The sequence below is a fragment of the Neopelma chrysocephalum genome, unplaced genomic scaffold (assembly GCF_003984885.1).
Source record: "Neopelma chrysocephalum unplaced genomic scaffold, ASM398488v2 Primary Assembly neopelma1_60, whole genome shotgun sequence".
NCBI lineage: Eukaryota > Metazoa > Chordata > Aves > Passeriformes > Pipridae > Neopelma > Neopelma chrysocephalum.
Window position 1 is genome coordinate 12473952 of NW_020897715.1, and position 21237 is coordinate 12495188.

Sequence of the window (21237 nt, forward strand, 5' to 3'; positions counted from 1 at the left end):
GGAAAGCAGAGAAGAGAAATAAAAAGGACCTGAGGTCTAGAAAACACAACCTGTGAGGGAAGACAGAAGGATTTATTGTTGTTCGGGCTAAAGAAGGCTGGGTCTAGAGGGAAGCAGTAGGAAAACAAGTCTTTTAATATATAGGAAATTGCTTTCCAGAGAAAGGAAATTAAACAGTCTTCTTTTCTACTGAGGGTATAAAAAGGAGTATTGAGCTTAAATTGCAGTAAAGGAGGCTTAAGCTAATCACTAGGACCTGTTTTTAAGCTAAGGAAAATGTATGTGAGGTCAGGAATAGATAGTCTAGGAATACTGCAGGAATTGTCAGCACCAGAGGTTTTTTCAGAACATTAGGACAATCATTAGGGCAAGTTTGTACAAATACTGACCCTGCTCAGGGGGGTGGACTTGATGAGCTGTTTTTCTTCTGTGGTCTTGAGAGCAGAAAGTGAGTACAAGCTGCTGACCTTTTCACAGTATTCCCTCCTTTTAAGTAGGTGCTCTGTGTGTGTATGTGAGCATGTGTGGATGCTGCTGACGTTTGTGTGAGAGAAGCTAACAGATAACACCCACTGAATGTTGCCTTTTCCCCTTTTGCAACCAGCAATTGCCTTATCCTGACTTTTATTTAACCTTAGGTTAATGGTATAGAAGTGATATCAGGGAGAATTAACTGAGCTCCACAGACTAAGGTTTGTATCGCTTCTTCAGCACATCTGATCGCTAGCTCCTTCCCACACCACACCTGAAATCAGGCTTAGAATTATTCCAGAACAGTAAGAACTGGATCCTGTTGGGCTGATATGTGAATAGAGATGGAGAGATATGTTCACTGCTCAGCCCTCAGCTCAGCCTACTCAACCTTGGAGCCAGCTAAAGCATTTGTGCCATGCTTCTTGTTATTTACTAGTTCTTTTCTAGTAATATGCTTTCCTGGAACATCTCCCCCCAGGATCTGAGTGAACATCCTTTAGCACAAATGAAGAGCATGTTGGAGCTGAAAGAAGACACAGGACAAGGCAGATATCACAGGACAAGGCAGATATCTTTTGGGCCTTTAACTTGGATGGGCCATTAATACGATGGAGCTTAATGTGCTTTTCATTTGTAACCTCAAAGTATTTCACAGAGAGTGGTTGGCATCAGGATCCTTCATGGTAGTGAACTTGAGCCCTGGGACCCTGGGTCCCTGCAGGGATGTTGGGTAGGGTGTCAAAGGGGCTTAAAGAAGCAGGCGTCAATCCACAAGGATGGTCAAGAATTGCAGGAGTGAGAACCCAAATATCTTGACCCTACTCTTTCATAATGTTCACACCTCTTGGGCTTGGATTTGATTCAGAACTCAGATGAGATCCTGTTTTTGGGATGAATGTGGGTGGTTTAGGGTCTTTATGCACCTGCTGGGAGAGCTGTGCCCAGCAGTGAGCCAGGACCCTTTCTGTTCTCTCACTAATGGCATGGAGAATTGTTGCTTGCTGGTGAGAGAAGCAGGGGCACTGAATTAAACTTACAGCTGAAACAGAGCCATTAAAAGGGTGTGGTTCTTTGAACATGCAGTTCATGTGTGAAGATCTTTGCTGCAGACACTGTAGGTGCTTGCTGTCATGGGCTTCAGAGGAGTCCGGACTAGTTTAGGGCAGGGAAACCTACTGAGAGTTATAAAGACATCAGCAATGGCTCATGAAACCCCAGTTGCAGTGTGCTAGAGGGAATTTTGGGGTTTTCTGGATATTCCAGACATGTATTTGATATTTGGTCTCTGAAGAACAAGCACCCTCTAGTTTCTTCCCATCACTGATGAACTAAAGGGTCCTGGCTAGATGGACCTTTGATGTAACCAAGGATAGCTGACCATAAGTTCTTATGTCAACTTGATCTGTAATTGTTACATCAGAAATTCTGACATGAACTGTGATTAGTGTAAAAATTGACACTGTTTTGTTTATCTGGGTGAAAGCTTCAACTGTGATTGCTAAACAGGGACTGCTACAAATCTGCTCCAAATATAAAATCCCACCTGTAAAATGTATTAAAATTCTGAGCCAGAACTCAGCTTGTCTGTGGTGATTTTCATTGTTTCAGCTATTACAGTTTATAAAAGGGGCCTTCACATGACATTGTAAATCCCACAGTGAACTATTGCAAGGGTAGGGGAAAAAATATGTTAATCCATAGTAGTAAATTCAGGATCACACAACAAGCACATGCTTCCTTTTTGAGGCTGCTAGTTTTACATGTAGCTGCAAGTGACTCACTGTGAGCCATTTTGCACTCTGCATTGTTTCCTCCCTTGGCTGATGGTGTTGTTAAAGACCTTTGCACTTGCTAGTGACAGTCAGGTGTGAACAGAATTGACAGAGGACTTGGGTTGTTCCTGACCCCCTTCTGAAGTGTGATGAGACAAAATGCAGCCAAAATACATCATGATTCATATCTATAGGGCAGTTTAATCTGCTTTTGAGCTCTACAGAGTGCCTTAAAGCACTATGTAAAAATCTCTAGCTCTCTTAAAATTTGAGCCTGACACCTGAAAACTGACTTTGATAGCACATAAAGGAAATGCTCTGTAAATCCTGATGCTCCATATGAAGTTGTGAGCTGTAGAAAGCAGGTATGACTTGTCTTCATAGGAGGAATGTCTGCAGATTTGGATTTGCCCTCTCTGGAAAGGGTCTTTTCATACACAGTTTTGTTATCTCAAGTAAATAGCTAGTGCCAAGGCTGTTTGTGACAAGCTGAGAATCTAGATGTCCTCTCTGTGATCTCCTCAGCTAATCCCCTACAAGTCAAGGGTGACTGCTCCCATACAGCAGTTTTGCATCAGTTGGGTCCATGCTGTGCAATAATGCTGCAGACTGATTGAGGCTTTTCTTTCTCTACTGCTCAAAATTTTTATCTTTTTTTTTCATTTCTATTTGCTATTATTTGCCTTTTCATTTGTATTTGATCCCCTATACTTTATAAACGCACATAGTCAAAGTTAGGTTAGGGCACAGATTTATGAAGTGTGATCCTAAGGCATGCTCCTGTAGACAAAGCCATTTTGCTGTTGGTCTTGCACGCAGCACTTCTGGGAACTGAAGGAGCATGTGCGTGCTTCTTGGCTGATCTGACTGTTTGCTGTTCTGCAGGAACACTGGAGAGCTGTAATAACCTGTGTATTGTGCTGAAAGATCAAGGATCTCTCAGGGTGATGAAGGTTTCCGGAATTATTTTCTGTACTGACCAAGGTCACAATGTAGCCAAGGACATCTGATTACCAAATACCTTGTTTGTGGTGTGACACCAGCTACCTTTAGGACTTTTTTTTTTTTTTTAGAAGAAGACATGACATTCACTGTCATAATTGAGGTGGCTGACTGAAAGGGGCATCTGGGTTTGCTTGTATGTGTTGCAGTCCAAAACCTTGCTCTCCTTGAATGCTTAAGGCAGCACAGGTTCCCAAAACAGTTTTCAAATTCACAAGTCATTGACTTTAAAAATCAAAGTATATGTACCAAGCTCAAGATCAGAGTGAAATGTGGACATCTCAAGAGATCTGTTCTCTTTATCCTCTCAGTATTTCCACTCTCCTGAAACAGTAAGACCAAATAAAAAAGATTTTGTCGATTTTTAACAATTTCTGCAGAAGATCTCAATGGATTTTAAAAATATGAATGGTATATTCCAGGTTTCCTGTGACTTGTCATGGGCATTTCATGGATGGGGCACTGAGACACACTTTGCCCTATATCCTACAGCAAGTCAATGGGCAGACTGGTGTCTAGCAACGCTGCATAGCACTCTTCCACCTCTACAGTAACACACAATCTTTAGACAATGTCTTAGAACATTTACGTTTTTGTTCACTCTACCCCAACACTAAATATGAGCACTTTCTCCAACTTTCTGGAGGGAAAAATACATTTCCAAGGGGATTTCTCTGCAAAGTATCAAACTCAGATAGGTATCTGAATGCACCAAATCTAAGCTGCTCTAAACAACGCCTGGACCTGGGATCTGTCTTTCTGCTGCTTTTTAGTTTAAAGAGCGGGAGCATGAAGCCTGGAAAAAAGATAAGCAGGAACAACTTATTCAAGTTCTTCACAGAACATGCAGCTATTTAATCCTGTTCTTGTGCTTTCCTATAGCACCTCAGGAACCATACTGCTTTCATAAGCACTTGCTTATATCAAACCAGCATTCATGTCCTGCTAGGTAGAGAGCAAGTTTGATCTTCTAGACTGATAAGGAATGAGAGCTATTAGCAAAGGTGGAGAAGAAGCCTCTTTCAAATCACTGTCTGAATCACTACCTCTTAGCAGTATTGAGAAATCTGTGATATCCCACTGTGGTTTCCTGAACCCTACTAATCAAGATTTTTCATTACTATGTTTGCTGTGGGACAGAAGTGGGGATTCATGGGAGGAGACAGTGGTGCAACAGGTAAAGATCCGAGTTTTCAGCCAAGAAAGAGAGGAGCTGGACTGATGCTCTCTATGGAAATGAACAACAGTGAAGGGTATAGTTTGAAAATTGGGAAAGTGTTCCGACAGGTGAGATCGCAGGAGCTGGAGAACAACCTTCCCAGGAAAGGGGTAGTAAGACAAGCCCTCAGGTTTGTTTCACAACAGGCGAGCACTTCAGACAATAGAAGGACATGTGTCCAGTGGAAAGTGGGGAAGGATATAGGCACTGCTGCATTACTTCTGCAGGCTTCTTGCCTAGCTGTATAAGCAGGAAAATCCAAGCTGCAGAGCATAAAGTGGCAGTGGCAAACTGAAGTGACAAGACTGCTGGTATGTGCCTGTGCAAAAATGACATCTATTAAGTGACTGTGCCAGTCTAGGAAATATGCTGCTAAATCCTATTCCGTGCTGTGGGCATAACCACTGCTATCTGTTATTGAGATGCCTCCTAGAGTACAAATTTAATGAGGAGAGCTCATGCCTCTGAATGCCTTTGGATACAGATGCAGAACAAGTTATACCAGATAAAAGGTTTCCCAGATTAAAGTGTGATCTTCAGAGCGTGACAGCACAGAACCTTCCCATGGACCTACTTCTACCCCACAGTCAAGTGAGATAGTTTATTTGAAAATGGAATAAGTGACTCCGCATGAAACATGGGGAAAGAATGTACACATGGGGCCATTACACCATAGTTGCTGATGCTCTCCTCAGGATTACACTCTAAGCTTATTCTGGGCTAACTTCTTGTGTGTTGGTACTCACAGATACCAGGGGTAGGATAGTTCAGTGTGGGTGATTAGAAACATGTGGAAAAGGTACAGAAATGAAGGAAAAAATAGTGGCCTTACAAACCACAAAGTCATCTCTGAAGAGGGAGGACCAGGGAGTCATATGGGGACAGCACTGAGTGAAACCACTGTTGTCTTGGAAACTCAAAGGGAAAAATTAGCATACAGAAGAGTTTTATTTTTCAGACACACTCTAAACGCACACACACACACACACATTACATAGATAGATACATAGATAGATAGTCATGCTCCTCTGCTTCTTTGATGATGACTTTCTTGCCCAAAGCCAGTCAATATAAGAATTCTTTGTCTGACTTTAAAAATGAGAATGAATTCCTATACTTTTTCTTCAGTATAATGAGAAGTGATCTTGTGTTAGCAATTCAGAGATACAGCTGTTATACATATGGAAGAATTAAAGAACATATAAGAATGAATTAACAGCTCAGCTTTCTGATGCATCCCAGAAAAGAAAAGGAAGGAGACCTATCTTGGATTATGCAGAAGGAGAGCTGTGGACATAGCTTAAAGGCTCCCTCATGCATCACATTAGTATCTGAAATAGCTGAGATGACTCACTTCCCTCAGGTAGCTGGGATCACAGGGACAATGGGCGTTAGTGATGGAGAAGGCTTGCAACCATAGCTATCCCTACAGAGTTCTTCCTGGCCAGTGAAGGCATTTTCCATGCGCAGGAGGTGGAATAGCAGGAGGGACTTGCAGAAGACTCTCTTGCACACAGTGGGAATACAGCCCTTGCCTGTAGGGATAAGTAGCCTCCTGAGGCGGAGGGTGGTGACTATGTGTGTATGTAGCTGAGCATGCACAGAGTGGGAGACACCACTCAACTTCTGTAGCTGAAGGCAGCTCAAGATCGGATACCTCCTGTTCTCCTCTTGCACAGCTGAAATGAGCTGCCATCAAGAAGAAGCAGTGGAGCATTTGATCCCTCAGCTCAGACTGAGAAGTCTCTAAACCAGCCTGCCACAGATAGACAGTGGCAGTGCAAAGAGGAAAAGATACTGTCCAAGGGAGAAGACTGCTATCTTTGTTGGTTCTGTGGCTTATTGAACAGGTAGAAAAAATATGTTGGACTCTCCCTTCTGAGGAAAAATTTGTTTCCGTCTGCCAGAACCTCGGAAATAGATTTTGTCATTTCCCTCCTGCCTTGTTGTGCACTAGTTTGGGAAGGCAGCCAGTAGCACAGACCCAGGCTCTGGCATATGCATGCACTCTAGCATGGGCAATGAACTCCTGTCAGACAGATTTATTTTATTCCTCTCCATGCCACCTCTCTTTGCCCATGGTGATACAATATCACAGCACCCACAACTAGCTCCTTTAATCCATAACCTACATTTACTAGCCCTGTTACTAATAGCCTGGAGTTTGCTCCTCCGTCCTCAATGTGCCCACCTCTTCCAATATCAGCAAGGAGACACACTGAGGTTTTAAGTTTGATTTAAGTCTTTTTGTATCCCGTACTGCCCTGTGAGGGTCTGTGCCTGCCTTGGTCTCTACCACACTTAGTCTGTTAGGACCTGGAAACCCATGGTCTACAGTAACAGTCTACTGCAGCTCCAGCACTTGGCATGCCATTCAGCTGGAATCTCCTGTGTGGATCCACAGAAACATCTTCTCTCTTTAGAGACACAGATTTTCTCAAAGTGAAGACCTTTTATGGCTTGCTGATTGAAAGAACTTCCAGTGTTATGCCTCCTCCTACTCTCCAAGCTTCTGACTGTGGTTTATTTTCCTGAGTGGTCTGGCCATGGGAGATGATGGACACAGACAGTATGAGACCAGGTAGCCTGCTATCAGAGGGAAATATACAGCCCACTTGAAGCCTAATCTATCCTTAGAAGGTAACTTTGTGGACATGATACAGTTGACTGTAAGGAACCCATACACTGGTGTCATGAGTACTACAGTCCTTGTGGCTAAGCCTCCTGGGACGCCTCACACCAGGACATGTGAACGGAGGTTGTCCTGCTATTAATTTAGAACAGCAGCATCCAGATGCCCCTAAACCACTGCTGATATCTTTCTGACAGTCTCCTTATCTTGGGAGAAAGGCATTGATAAAAGCCATGTTAAAGAAGCCTGTCATCAAGCAGAACTATCTTGCCACTGTAAGTCAAAGCTACTGACTTACCTGTGATGGTTTATGAGGGTGCATCAGCTGCCACAGGCACAACCTCAATAAGAAGTGTCTCTAGTAACACTTGGGGCATGATTAGTCCCTCCAGGAAAGGATGACTAAATACGTGTTCTGTGGTTCATGTGGGGTGGTGTTGCCCTAAGGCATCCCATCAGTTAGGTAGCAGGGCTGACTCTCCAAACCATTGTTCCTTCACTCTATCTGCTGCTTCTTGAACAGCTTAAGGAGCAGCCCTTCAATGCTCTCTGAAGTGTCAAGTGTGCGTAAATTAAGCAACAAATTTCATGGCCTACCTAACACTGCACTTGGTCCATGCTTCCAATGTAAAACTGGGACAGAGATGTTTGCCCTATGGTACTAATTTGGCTTATGCTGTCAAGTGCCTGGCTGCCTTCTGCCAGATTCATGTTAGCAAGCAGATCTTGCCACCTCTACCCTGCGAAGAGGGAGCTGCAGGGCAACGGCAGAGGAAAAACTCCAAGAGAAACCCAGAAGAAAGCAGACCTGGGGGCTGACACATGGTTTCTACTGTGTGATGGGTTTACTGAGTTTTCTATGATGTACTTATGATAAAGTGAGTTAGAGTATTAATTCATACCCTGTGCTTTACCATGGATTGGCAAAGTGCTCAGCTCAGGCACTCTTGTGTAAGACTTGTGTTTTATTTGTCTGAGGATTGTTTCTTATGTGACCTCCCTTCTGGGTGCATTAGGGGAAGAAGGGACTCTTGCTTCAACTACAGTAAGTCCCAACTCTACTCATCTTCACAGAGCATCCCTGGGGACTACAGCTTCTCAGGGTTCCTGGAAACATGCTTTGCATCCCTGTTCACACATGATGGTTAGAGCCTATGTTCCAGATGTGACCTTTATGTAGGTGACAAAAGAAGGTCTCCTTTGTAAATCTAATGGCATCCATTATCCAGCCTTCATATTTCCAGAGTTCAGAGATGGATCTTTGTGCATCAAGAAACAAAGAGCTATGCTTTCTTCCTGTATATGCTTTTTTCTATTTTGTACCTTTTTATCCCCTACTATTTTATATCAAGGGCTATTCATCATAAAGACTATAAAATGAATCCTCACAGGAGATAGAGAAATGTCTTGGCATCAACAGTTTAGTAATGGGTTAGACAGCCTTTTCATGTGGTGTTTGCCAATATGAATCCAGCTCCCACACCAGCAGGGACTGCAAATTTCTATCACGTGCTAACTGGCTGTCAGCAGATAGGAAATGAACTTAGTCCCAGTCCAGTTCCTACTCGATCAGTGCACGTCAGAAATACCATCACTGCTGGAAACTGTCTCCCTCTTTCACTGGCAAGGCTGGTAGAGAGGCTAGAAAGTGAAAGCTAGTCTCTCATCTCTGGGGATAAAATCTGAGACACATTAGCATCAGAAGCCGTACAGAAAAAGCTTATTCAAGCATTGCTCCTTGCTCAACCTGCTCTTTGCTGAGGCTTTTATTGTTAATATGAAACTTTTCTTCAGCCTCTCATTTAACACAAGCATAAAGCAATTCTCAGGAAGAAATAAAAAAATTGCAGGTGGTGCCTTTATTGTAAAGGCACTAAATGAGTAGTCTAGGCAGAGTTTTAACAGGTGACTGTGCTTTCATATGAGAGCTTGAAGATGTCCCAAATGCAACAGTTTTGCATTCTGAAGCTGTGCCAGGGAGAGGCAGAACTGCTCAGATGTCACAGCAAGGCCTGCTTGGGAATTCTCCAGCTGCATTGATTTGGCAACAAAAAAACCGCCAGGTTGCTAAAATCTAAAACTTCTCAGTAGTTAAAATTCAGTTGGGAAGGTTGTCTTCCAGATTAATGATTGAATTCCTACCAAATGTGATTTTCTGTCTTGTCCTAAATGGAGGCCACTAGCCAAGTGCCTTCTGGTGCTAGACACACCTTCATGTCAAAGAAATGCACACAGGGAGCTGCAGCGGAAAAGGAGAAAAAAGGGCCAGATCAGATTGTTGATACCATGCCACCCCACTGGTACAAAGATGATTTGCTTGTCCTCACACCTGCACCTAAGACACCCAAATTCATCTTTCATCTGCCTTTTCTCATCACATCTCAGACTATAGGAACAGGTATGAAAGAGACATCCAAAGTTTTCACATTGTTTGAACTTTTGTGTTGGGAACTCTTCAAAACAAGACAGAACAAAACATGTCTCTGTGGAAGCATGGAGCATGTGTGCCAGTGCGTGCACGACTGTAGAAAAGTGTGTGTGCACCATCTGCCACTGGGATTCCATTCTGAACACTATGAACAGAGGATGCTTTCACCTGTGGTTTTGGAACACGCTCAGGGCTTTTCTTCTCCCCAAAGAATTTCTCACTGGTTTCATTGTTTTGACAACTGGAAATGACAGGAAAGGTAATAACTGGATTCATTTGTCACCAATTTGAGATGGCATTTATGTAGCATAATGCTTCAGAGGACTGGTAAGCATCACCATGTCAATGCTATGGCTGAGGGAGCCAAGCCACAAATTCCTGACTGCAGCCATCAGAGATAGTAGCAGAACCAGGACCAGGATTCAGATATTGTGGTACCTTGTTCCACGTGCTAACTGCTCAAATGCTGCTTACTCACTGTACTTACAGCCACGTATCCTGCTTTCATTGCTGCTTTCACATTCTTGTTGATCTGAGCTCTCCCTTTAGCTATGCCTTTCAAGTCTTAGAAGCTGTAATGAATATGTATCAATGTTTCAAAGCCATAGATCCTGTGGTGGAGAAACAGAAAGGGGACGGGAGAGACAGACACACATACAATCTAATTCATTTTTAAATGTCTGTAATTCATCCAACAGCATTATCAATAATTACTAGAAGAAAGCAGTAACTCACATCATGAAAAATCAGTGCTTTGACAAAAAGCTGGCAGCAGGCCTTAAAGATATCTTGCACATGCAAAACCTTCCTGGAGCATGATAATCAGTTGGGGGCTGGGGTGAAAGGAGACCTTGCTGTCTGTTCACAGCTCTGGTGGCCTCACCAGGGAACCCTGCTGTTCTGTCATTGCTGTGCCTGCATCAGGCATTCTGCAGCTCCTGCAGACAAACTCGGTGGGTGTGTCCCTGCAGGAGGTATGGGTCTTCAGAGGATATTTATGGGAGCTGGACGCATTGTTATCTTAAGCATCCCTTGAAAAATCAAGCCTGGATGCTCACTGAGTATCCTCTTGGGGTTTTACCACTGCTTCCTCTCAGCTGCAGCTATAGCTGTCCTGTGCTCATGACAGGGCAATGGGCATCTCTGATTATCTTTGCTACACCATGTTTAAACTCATTCCTCTTAAAGCTGTGACTAGGAGATAAATGGTAGCCTGGGACATAGCAGTGAAAACAGATCCTGAACTGCTTTACAGTACCTTTGCAGTACCCGTCAGCTACCTCCTACCTGCAGACCAGAACCCCTACCATAGACAAAACCAAGCAAGACAAATGGGGGAAAGGGAGAGGGGCACTCAGAGAAGCGAGGCTGTTTGTATTAAAACTTGAATATTTTTCCACCTGAAGCCAATTCTAACTGCTCATTTTCTGGACATGAAGCTACGAGGGCCATGGTATTCAGATCCATTCCCATCCACCCCATTTTCATGGGCTGCCAAGACCTTCAAACATATGACCCTGGCAGGGTTGGCGATAAGATGTGAGGATGCTGTGTCATCTTGCAGACCTTTCTGTTTGTCTGTGGAGGAGATGAGTGATCCTTCTCCTCCTTCCTCCCACCATGCCATAACCCCTGAGATGCATCCCTACCTTTCTGACAAGGGCAGCTGGAGGCTGTGGCCTCTGCTGCTGCCACATGTTGCCAGTCAGGCTGATTTCTAGACTGCTTCTCCCTGGGCTTACCAGCACCATGGGAGCAGAGACACTGGCACAAGTACCATGGAGCATCCCTGCTGTCATTTCAGACCTCAGGCAGAAGCACAGCTGGGACCACAACATCGTAAACCCAATGGTTAGATCTGCTGGGTCTCATCAGTCTGAGACTTGAGCCTCCTCCACTGCTAAGGCTGATCAAAATCTTATTGCAGCACAGAGAGCCACAGCATTTGGGTAACCCCTGGTACAGGCCTGTGTGCAGGGCTATGAGTGAGGAACATTTGGCAGTTTCAGGTAATACAATGGCAGCTGCTGACACTGTGGTGTGTGTCTCCTGAAACTGCCAAACACCTGTACTCTCCATTTGGTATCTAGTTAATTAACAGATAAAATTCAAGAGATTAGCTTCCTGCACAAAGACCTATATGCTTTAAATCCTTCAGGTGCACCTGGCACTTTAACAGATATAGAGAAGGTCTGGAACCAACTGTCCCAGTGGCCTGAGAGAGAAAGGAAAGCCCATGGCCCATAGATGGACAAATAGCTCTCAAAGGATGCTTAAAGGAGTTGGAATTCTTTTTTTTTCTAGATGCTACTGTTGAAGTCTTTATTTGAACCCTGCCAGTGTGTTAGAAGATGGACTTCTTATACACTTGGTACAATTTCTTATTTTTATATGCAGCTCATGACTTGATAAACACATTTTATTTAATCTCATAAACCAAATGTTTGTAGCAGCCCTTGCTGTTTCCTATATAGTGTCTGCTGCTCTGTATTATAAATGGGCCATGTTGCACTGGCCTGTAATGCAGAAGGCCATACACCATACAGACATTCAAAACAGTAGCATTTCCCCATTGACAAATATCCATGTTTCCTATGGAGAACTGAATTGGGGCATATGTTGGGTTTTGGTTTTTTTTCCCTTTTAAATCAGGTCTAGTTTAGCACTTCAACAATTGATCAGCTTGTGTCACAGCCTGATGTAGGTTGTTGAGAGCACCTAACCTCGTGATGTCATCGCTGTGCTGGGTAACAGCAGGTGACAACACCTGTGGGGCAAGTCTGTCTCCTAGGAGAGGGAACTGAAAGTGCCCAGTGCTTTTCAAATGTGCAACTGCTGGGACTGACGGGACATGAAGCACTACCTGAATGCACTGGACAGGAAAATGGAAATCGAGCATTTGTTATTCCATCCCTCCCTAAAGTTGCGGCACCGATGCCACGATAAAGGCAGTGAAATGCTGCGTGGAAATTGGTTAGATTTAGCACTCTCTAACTTTGTTATTACAGCACAGTGAGAAAGCCAGGCCAGAGCTGTGCTTTGTGAGTAATGATCTGAGCTATAGATTAGCCAGAAAATGAATCCTCAACTGGTATACAATGATACTGTCATTCCTAAATCCATTCCACACAGCAGTATATGTAAAGTTATAATACTGACTGCATAATCAGTGGGTGGTGTTGCTATTTTTTCCCTTAAGCATATGATGGACAAACAGCTTCTCCACTGTACATTTAAACCACTTCCATCATTTCTATTCATCTGTCCAGGACAAATTATATAGGAAAAGATGTGTAGGTGATGAAATTGCCCTCCATTTTTATCTGGGGTTTTTTGTTATTTATTTTTTTAACTGACAAAGGAGAGACAACAGACGAGGTGTGTGTTGACACAGAGGTGGGTGGAAATCATAAATAACTTGTGTCTCCAGAAACAAACCCTAAAAGCCAGCTTGACTGTTTGGGGAGTAGGGCTAGGGGCAGCCTGTGTGATAAGGTGTTGGCGTTCTTGTCTTCTTAAAGCTTTCTATCTAGCTCTGCGATCTCTCAGCTATTTTTTGTGGGTTTCTTAAAAAAAAAACAAACCAAACCAAACAAAACTAAGATCCCATCACAGGGATTAGAGTTTCCATGGAGAGCTGTAGCCCTTGGCGCCTGTGGTAGGTTGTGGTGTGGCTGTAATGATAGCCCTAGCCTGGTCCCACCAGTCCTGAGACATTAGTGTGTGCACAAACGTGTACGTAGAGAAACACACACACTTCATCTTTAATGGGGTTTTAATTTTGAGAATGTGGGAAGTGCCAGATAACAGCCCTGGAAGCAGAATTTGATTGATCACAGATCTGGTATGGGATTTGGGTGGCACCAACAAGGCGCTTGGTGCCCTTACCGGTCTGACTGTGACATCCCAGTCTCAAGAATAAAACCTTTGAGGACCAACAGCACCAGTGTTTTTTCTGATGTGGAGGTTGACTACTGAAACTAGAAAACCACCCTCTTCAAACATCCTGGTGTTTCTTGCCCTTCTCTGTCCTACTCTCCAAGGCTTCTGGCCAAATTCAGCCTGAAGCCAAAGGGTCAGAAGCTAAATGAAATTACAAGGCTTTTAGAGAACTCAACTGGCTGGGCAAAGGCCTGGCTCGAAGGAGGAGTGAAGCAATTGGGGCAGAGATCAAGGGACAGGGATCTCGCATGGAGCTGGGAGCTGGCGGGGGGAAGGAGGGGAAAGGGGTGCTGAGATCAGATGAGCAGGAAGGAGGTGGAGATGGAGATGCAGGGATGGCAGGGAGAGGGATTCATGCAGGAGCTGGGCAAGGGGATTGAGGCATCAGAGGGGTTCCACAGGAGGGGATCTGCTCTGTGCTCTTCTAAAACCCTGGTTCATCACACAGGAATCAGGAGGAGCACAGGGCTCAGAGAAAACCACTGCCAAGTCAAATATTAGCAGGGCAACCTTCTCCAGGCTTTGTAGCACATAGCTGCTAAAATACCGTCTGATTATGTGCTTATCTATGATTTTATGTGCAAGGGCTCTGCCTTGCAGCCACCCAGGCACACCTTGCTGTCTGTGCTCTGGAAGCTGTGCAAGCTTCCCCGGTAGCGAGCACTCGGGGCAGTCAGCAGCTGGATTCTGCTGCAGTGGCAGCAGTCCCTGCTCACAGGGGAAAGGCACTCGAGTGAGAGGAAGGCTTCCCTCAGTTACTGTGCCAGCTCTATAGCTCTAGCATGTTTTAAAGCTAAGAAAAATACTTGAGATCTGGACATTGATTTCTGTTTTTTTCACTCACACTGACTACGCTCTTTGGAGGGAAGAAGCCCATGTGAGCAGCCGGGGGCCCAGGATCTCTGCTGGGCTGGAGCAGCAGAAGGGGGGTGTTAAAGGGAGAGGGTTGCAACCTCCTTCATATCAAGGCAGGATGTCCAAAGCCAGAACCTGGAAACATGCTTTGAGAGGGAAGAAAAACATGATTTTATCCAGCCTAAGCTAGAATGGAAGTCTGTGAGATCAAGTGACTGGAACACATAAATAACTAACTAATAACCAAAATAGAAAGTCTGGGCTACGCTATGCTGTGCTATTCATTCCTTCTTTTCTCTGCATAGGCTATTCACAGCTGCCCCATTACTTAATTTATTAATTTTAGAAGATATATTTTCTATCCCCATAACACCTGTAGTCCACTGTCCTCCTGTGTTGGCTCTCTGCATACAGGCATACCTAGTTCCCGGTAGGAGGCAATGAGGGCTCTGGCAGAAGGGACTAAAGCCAATCCAAGGATTATTTCAGTGCATATAGGGGGCCATTATTTGCAGCACAACAGTGCATAATTCTTTCAGTGTAGGTAGGCAAATATGCTTGGTGGCTGGAACAGCAGGAAAATTAAGACTTGATCTGTTTCTGTTTAAGGCAAATGAGATTTTAGTCACCGACTTCAGACAGAGGAGGATTGGGACCCAAGAACAGAGTCAGTTCATCAGTTTGTTGTTTGCCTACTGATCTCATGCCAATATTGTCTGCATTGGTGCTGGGGAGCACAAATGCCCAGTCATGGGCAGAAGGGGGAATAATTAGCAGCATGTATTAGAACTATGGTGATTATTCATTATGGCTGCTGTAGGCCACCCTGCTTCAACAGTATGGGCTCTAGTGTCAGAGGCAGGGGGAGGGGGAAGGAGAAGTAAATGGGGGCCTCCTTCATTCTGGTGTTCCAGTGGCCGTCTCTTTTCCAGAAGACGGATGTTGCGCTCTAAGTACCTCTCCAGAGAGCTAATGGCCAACATGGCATTATTACCAGCCTGCGATGAGCTCTATCTTTTTTTTTATGATAGTAATTTGTTACACTGGTTTGCCACATGCCCGCTGCTTCCTTGTTAATCCAATAATCTATATGAGAAAAGCAATTTGACATTCCTCCTTCCCATCTGCCACCCATCACCCAATCTATATCTTAACTATCAGTGATTTATTAATGGTGTCTGCATTAAGTACATCTCCGCTTCATTGGCGCCCTCGATTCCCTCTCTCCTAGAGACATTCTCTGGATACATTTAGAGAGCAGAGTCAGCATGAAGTGGAAAAGCAACAATAAAAGCAACCAAGGCGGGGTATTTTAGGTGCTTTGCTCAAATACTCCATGTGTACAACAGCCCGAAACCCACTCAGCTGAGATTCAAGTGCATGCTCAGCTCTCCTGCTCCTTGCAAAAAATAATGCACAAGGACAATGCAAGACTTTATCCAGTTCATGTCTATAATCCCTTTGTCAGCATCAGCTTGCATCCAGTGGACGTTGGTGTTCAGTGGCTGTTAGAAGAGGCTTTTGATGGGGCTTAATCCAGTGTTTGCTGGGCAATGCTTTGTCAAGGGAAAACAACCAGATTCATGACCTGTGGAGATAATGAAGTATGGTATCCAGTCTGGAAAGAGTGTGTTTGTTAGCCTTTCTGTTGGTGGCAGAATGAATAGCACAGTCTTTATGTGATCACCTGTTTTCACGACTCTTGTAAGAATAAGGTACCTTCAATACCTTCAGCAAAGTTGGTTTGAAATCAAGCAAGGAGCTCAAAAGCTTGAAGGTGAAGGGCATTCAAGAGGCTAACACACACACATACACACACAGACACACACACAGACACAGACACACGCTCCTGTGTGCTTACAAAGGCCTTGTTTCCTTAGAAACCAAGCTAAAAATCTACTGGCGGTATTTCAGCCTGCTTGCCAGTATCAGTATGGAGCTCAGGGACTACTTGAGTCCTGCAAAATGAAATTCTCTTTTCCTTTCTAAGGAATTCTCTGCTTGAAATTAGATTTGGGAAGCACTGATTCTCACATAGCTCAAAACTCGTGCTACTCCACCCCTGTCGGTTGCAGGACTGGCATTCCTGGTCATTCCCCTTTCATTCTCAAAATTCAGCCAGTGCCTCACACTGGCTGGGCACTGCAAACAGGTTTCATTGACTCAATTACTCCCCATACAGCGATTGCGTATGGCTCTTACAGTACAGCTCAGCATCTTGCTGGGTTTCCATGTATGCAGAAACACTGCTTAATGACTTAATTTAACTCACATGGGAAGAGCAAAAAAGAACATTTGACTTTACATTGAAGTTCATTATGCACATCTTTCCTGCCATACTCCTGGGAATCTGAAGATGCAGAGTGCAGAAAACAGATCTAGAGGACTATATAATCTAACATGACCAGATTTGGTCATGTTAAAGTACCTGTTATACAGAAAGTTCATACTACAAGTTGGATACCACACATTTAGAAAGCATGGGTTGTGGACAGCATGGCAGATGACGCTTTTATTTCATTTTCACTACAGCTCCTTTTAAAGGGCCTTCATGTATTTAGAATAGCCTAACAGAAGCTTTTCTGTAACTATTACTATTATTAAGTTCCAGAAAAAAGTCATTAAAGAAAAAAGTGCAGTGAGAAGGGCCAGATTCCCAGGGAACAGTGACAGTGTGGAAACTAGAGACTTAAATGAAAAACTGAAATGGATTTCATTGCTTTTTGAAGTCCAATGCAAAGAATGGGCAAACAGCGTTCACTTGGCCTAGATCTGCAGGGGCAGAAGATGATCTGTGCCAGGCGGGGGCAGTGCACTGTTGGTGCTGCCAGATTGCCTTCTGAGATAGCTGGCACTATCTGGACAGTTCCCACCCAGCTTTTTTTCCTGGTACAGAAAGGGGAACTGGAAAAAGTTTGGATTCACTGGGGTCTGTGGTGACTGACTTGGTGGTCCTACAAAGCGGTTCTCATCTGACTTTGCAGTCTTGCTACATTGAGCAGTGTTTAGTTTACTTTTGAATTTTTGCCCCTTGGTGCTGGTGAGCTGTGGTTGAGATGCTGCTCTTCTCACTGCTCAGCTCCCCAGCTATTTTCAGTGCCTCAGGATGCCAGTCTTAATATTGTTGAAGGCTCCCAAGGTGATTGTTTTTTCTGTTCCCTTTCCCTAAGGCTGAGATTTTCATTTGAGTTTTAGAGTATCAGTTAACCCACATTTATCAAATGTCAGTATCATTTGGACTGATAACTCTTTTAGGCATAATGAAAAATCTTGGAATAAACAGACTGGGAAGAATGCAGGTATGGAGTCATCATTAGGAACAGGGTGATCTGGTTTGGTCTTTTTTTCTTTCTTTCATTTGTTCTTTCTTTCTTTCTTTTTCTCTTTCTCCCTGTTTCTCTCTTCCTTTCCTAGTGTTTTTGGTTAATAAACTGTTTCTCAACAATCATGAATTCAGCCTTGGCCATGCAATAATTACAACTAGATCTGCTGAATAGCCAAAAAGGGGTTTGGTTTGGTCTGTGTTTTTTTTTAAAGGAGTAAGAAGCCTAATTCCTAAACTGGAGGATGACGAGGAACAGCCCATGTTAACCCAGCTGTCTGCTCCAGGCACTCACTCACACCAATAGAGACACAGACCCTATCCCTGCCTCTGCCTCATCAGCTTGAAATTTTATTTCTAACCCAGATTTTCTGAGGTAAACCTCTTTTATTCCCTCCTGCTGGAGCTGTTCCACTTTCTATAACGTATTTAAATCCTTTTTGCATGAGTTTCTTTAAGAGGTTGGTTACATGCATTTCCCCAAATCTTCGTTCGCGAAGCCTAGCCATGATGATGATGACATGCATTTGCATGTGTAGTAAAAAGAGCAATGTGAAGACTGACCTTAACTACATGAGAACCTCCTTGAGTGGAGGAGGTAGGCCTAAAATGGGGAAACTTGAATATTTCACAGTCCCTTCAGATGGAGAAAGCTGCCCCTCTGTGCTTCGTATTTTTTAACACTGCACTGCTGAATAAAGCAATGTCTGCCTCCAATGTTTTATTCCCATAGTTTGTTTCTGTTAAACTTACTGAAAATGGAAAGGGAACATTTCCTTTTGAATTGAATGACATGTTTTCTTGGAGCCAAAATAAGGGGGGAAAAAAAGAGTTTGTTTATTTGTTTGTTGAATAATTTGGCAAGGAATGTCCCCCAAGCATTTGAATTTTGGCTCAGATCAGAACTACTACAATGTTTTGTCTTTTTTCTTTTTTGTGTTATCTGCCAAACAGCAACAATAGCTCCCTACGCAGGCCTCCTGGAAATGAGATGCAATGGCTCAGAGTACCAAATGACTGACTAAGGGTGGGTGTGATTGCATGATAAGATAGTTTTGACAGTGCAGACCTAGGGGGGTGTACCTGGCACTTCAGCTGCAGAGAGTAAGGCTGAGGTGTGTGGAAAACAGTGTATGAGCAGACCTACCTCCACGTGAGAAGGCCAAACACCCAAAAAAAAAAAAAAAGGATTAATCCTGGCAACCATTTTCATAAAGGGTCCTATAGGCAAAGATGAGAAGCACTTCTTCGGCGTATGATATTGCAAAACTGTAAGAAGAATCTGTATATTTGCTCTGGGCATTACCTTAGGCTCCTTGTGTTTTAATAACATAGTTTTAAATCAAGCTAAGACTAGAAGTAGAGCAGAGAATATGGAATACATGCAGGAAACTCTGGCTGAAGCTAGATCCCGATTTCATATATTCCCTACTACTCCAGATAACATCAGTTTGCCTGACCAATAACCATTACAAGTTGGGACTTTTGATAAACCAGTGTTCTGGGACCTGGGGTTTCCCAAGATTTTCCCTTTCCCAGAATAGCTCTTTAGCAAATAGACCAGAGGAACTATTTCAATCTTTATATCATTATCAATATCTACAGCCTTACATGAGGAAAAATTTAAAAGTCAGCATTTTGTATTGTAAAACTGCCTGGTGTTCACTATGTCACAAGTTGCAGAGGGACAAGGTAATGGATTATTTGCTCTGGCTGCCATGTATAGACAGGATCATTTGGGGGTATTGTAGGGAGAAGAATTTCATCAATGGCTGCAGAAGACAGAAATGAAAGCTGGGAATTATTTGGGGTGGAGGAAAAGAACAGAAGGAAGAAGGGTAATCTCTCATTTATAGCTTTGGAGATCTCTGCAAGTACTGTATTAGATATGAAGTTATTTCCCCCTAATAATCTGTTTGTGGTGTGTTTTTTCTGCCAAGGAATCTGATGCATGTGTAAAATTCTCACAATCAAATGTGAAATAGCAGTGCTGGAAAGATAATGGTTTGACAGCAGCCAAGCTGCCCCAGGCTGCCATCACCTTGCATATTACTCCATGAGGTGTCTGAAACTTTTTTCTGTGGAAGATTCAATGGAAGATATAATTACAATTTTATAATTAATATTTTCCTTGGTTCTTTCTTAAAAAAAAAAAAAAAGAAAAATCGCAAAAGGTATTTTTCCTGTTTATACTGAAAATGTTTTTGTGTTTGATAAAAGATCTAGTTTTTTTGTTTGTTTTTTTTTTTTTTAAGAGTAAGCCTTTAGGGAAAAAAATACAAAACCAAACTCTGGCAATTCATGTTGTAAAAATGTTCCCAGAGAAAAATACAATTGCTTCTGACTAGCTTTAGTTATCATGTATTTTTTTATTAAAATCTCCATCTCTTTGCACTCCTTCTGCTTATTTGACAGTCTCTGCTTCTCTTTCTTATATTAGCTCATCACCATTTCACAATCTCTCTTTGTACTCCACATTTCCTATTTTTAATTGGAATTTTATTCTTTCCGATTCCTTCACCTTTTCTGTATCACAACTCTTAGGTAGTGGATGATCCTAATAATATCTGAGTTGGAGCTGAACTTTAGACCCATGGTATATCTGAGTTGTTTTGAATTAGCTAAAAATTATTAGAAAGAAAAAAGGTAGACGTGCAACATTGTTGAATATTTTTACCTGATTTGTATAAGTGGAAAGGAGATGCAACGCTACCAGCTAAAATAGAGTTCACATTCTTTTCTCTAGTAAGGACTAGAGTTTGTTATATGGGAGAATGCATCTATTTTTAATATATTTATATATATTTATATGTTTATAATGAATACTTTGCATTCCACTTCTATTTTTCTGCCCAAAAATGTGTCAGTGAAACAACTTGAAAGATCACTGAATGTGAGAATAAAGGATGTGGAGAGGGATCTCTGGAGTTCTGTAGACCCACCTCCTGATCAAAGCAGGGCCAGACAGACCAGGTTTGCTCAGCACCTCATCCAGGAGAGTTTTATCTCCATAGACAGAGATTACATCGCTTCTATTTGTGCACCTGCAGTAACCTGTAGGGACAAAGTGGAAGCCAGCTTGGTTTGAAAATGGAGTCTGCACAGTAGGACTGAATCATAGAATGGCTTGGGTGGGAAGGATCCTTAAAGATCATCCAGTTCAAAGCCTTGCCGTAGACTAGGCTGCTCAAAGACCCATCCAACCTGGACTTGAACACCTCCAGGATGGGACACTGGACATGAAGCTGCACTGAGATAAGCCTTGGCCTCTTGTTTTGTTGTGACGTGCTCATGCTCTCTCTGTCCCTCAGCTTGAAGCATATCAGAGAAGCAGTTCTGATTTTGGCCTTTCTACTGCATAAGTGTCATTCAGGTTTAAATCAAACAGATGCAGCTCACACGATCCCATGCAACAGGTTTCAGAAATAAAGGAGAAATAGAAATACTCCCATTGATCCTGTCAGATGGGCTTTAATGTGCTATGAGACCTCACAGCCTGTCTTTGTACTAGAAGGTGGCATAAGGTAAAAAAAGTGAAACAGCTTTAGGGCTTTTGTTGCTTTTTGTAGGCCAAGAGAAAGGGCAGCACCC

General features: G+C 43.1%; 1 long non-coding RNA gene across 1 annotated transcript; it reads left to right on the plus strand.

Moving 5' to 3' along the window:
• Positions 1-637: 637 nt before the first annotated feature.
• LOC113966596 lies at positions 638-2048 on the plus strand. Its single transcript, XR_003533890.1, has 2 exons — positions 638-692; positions 953-2048. It is a non-coding gene; the product is annotated as an uncharacterized LOC113966596 (long non-coding RNA).
• Positions 2049-21237: the final 19189 nt, after the last annotated feature.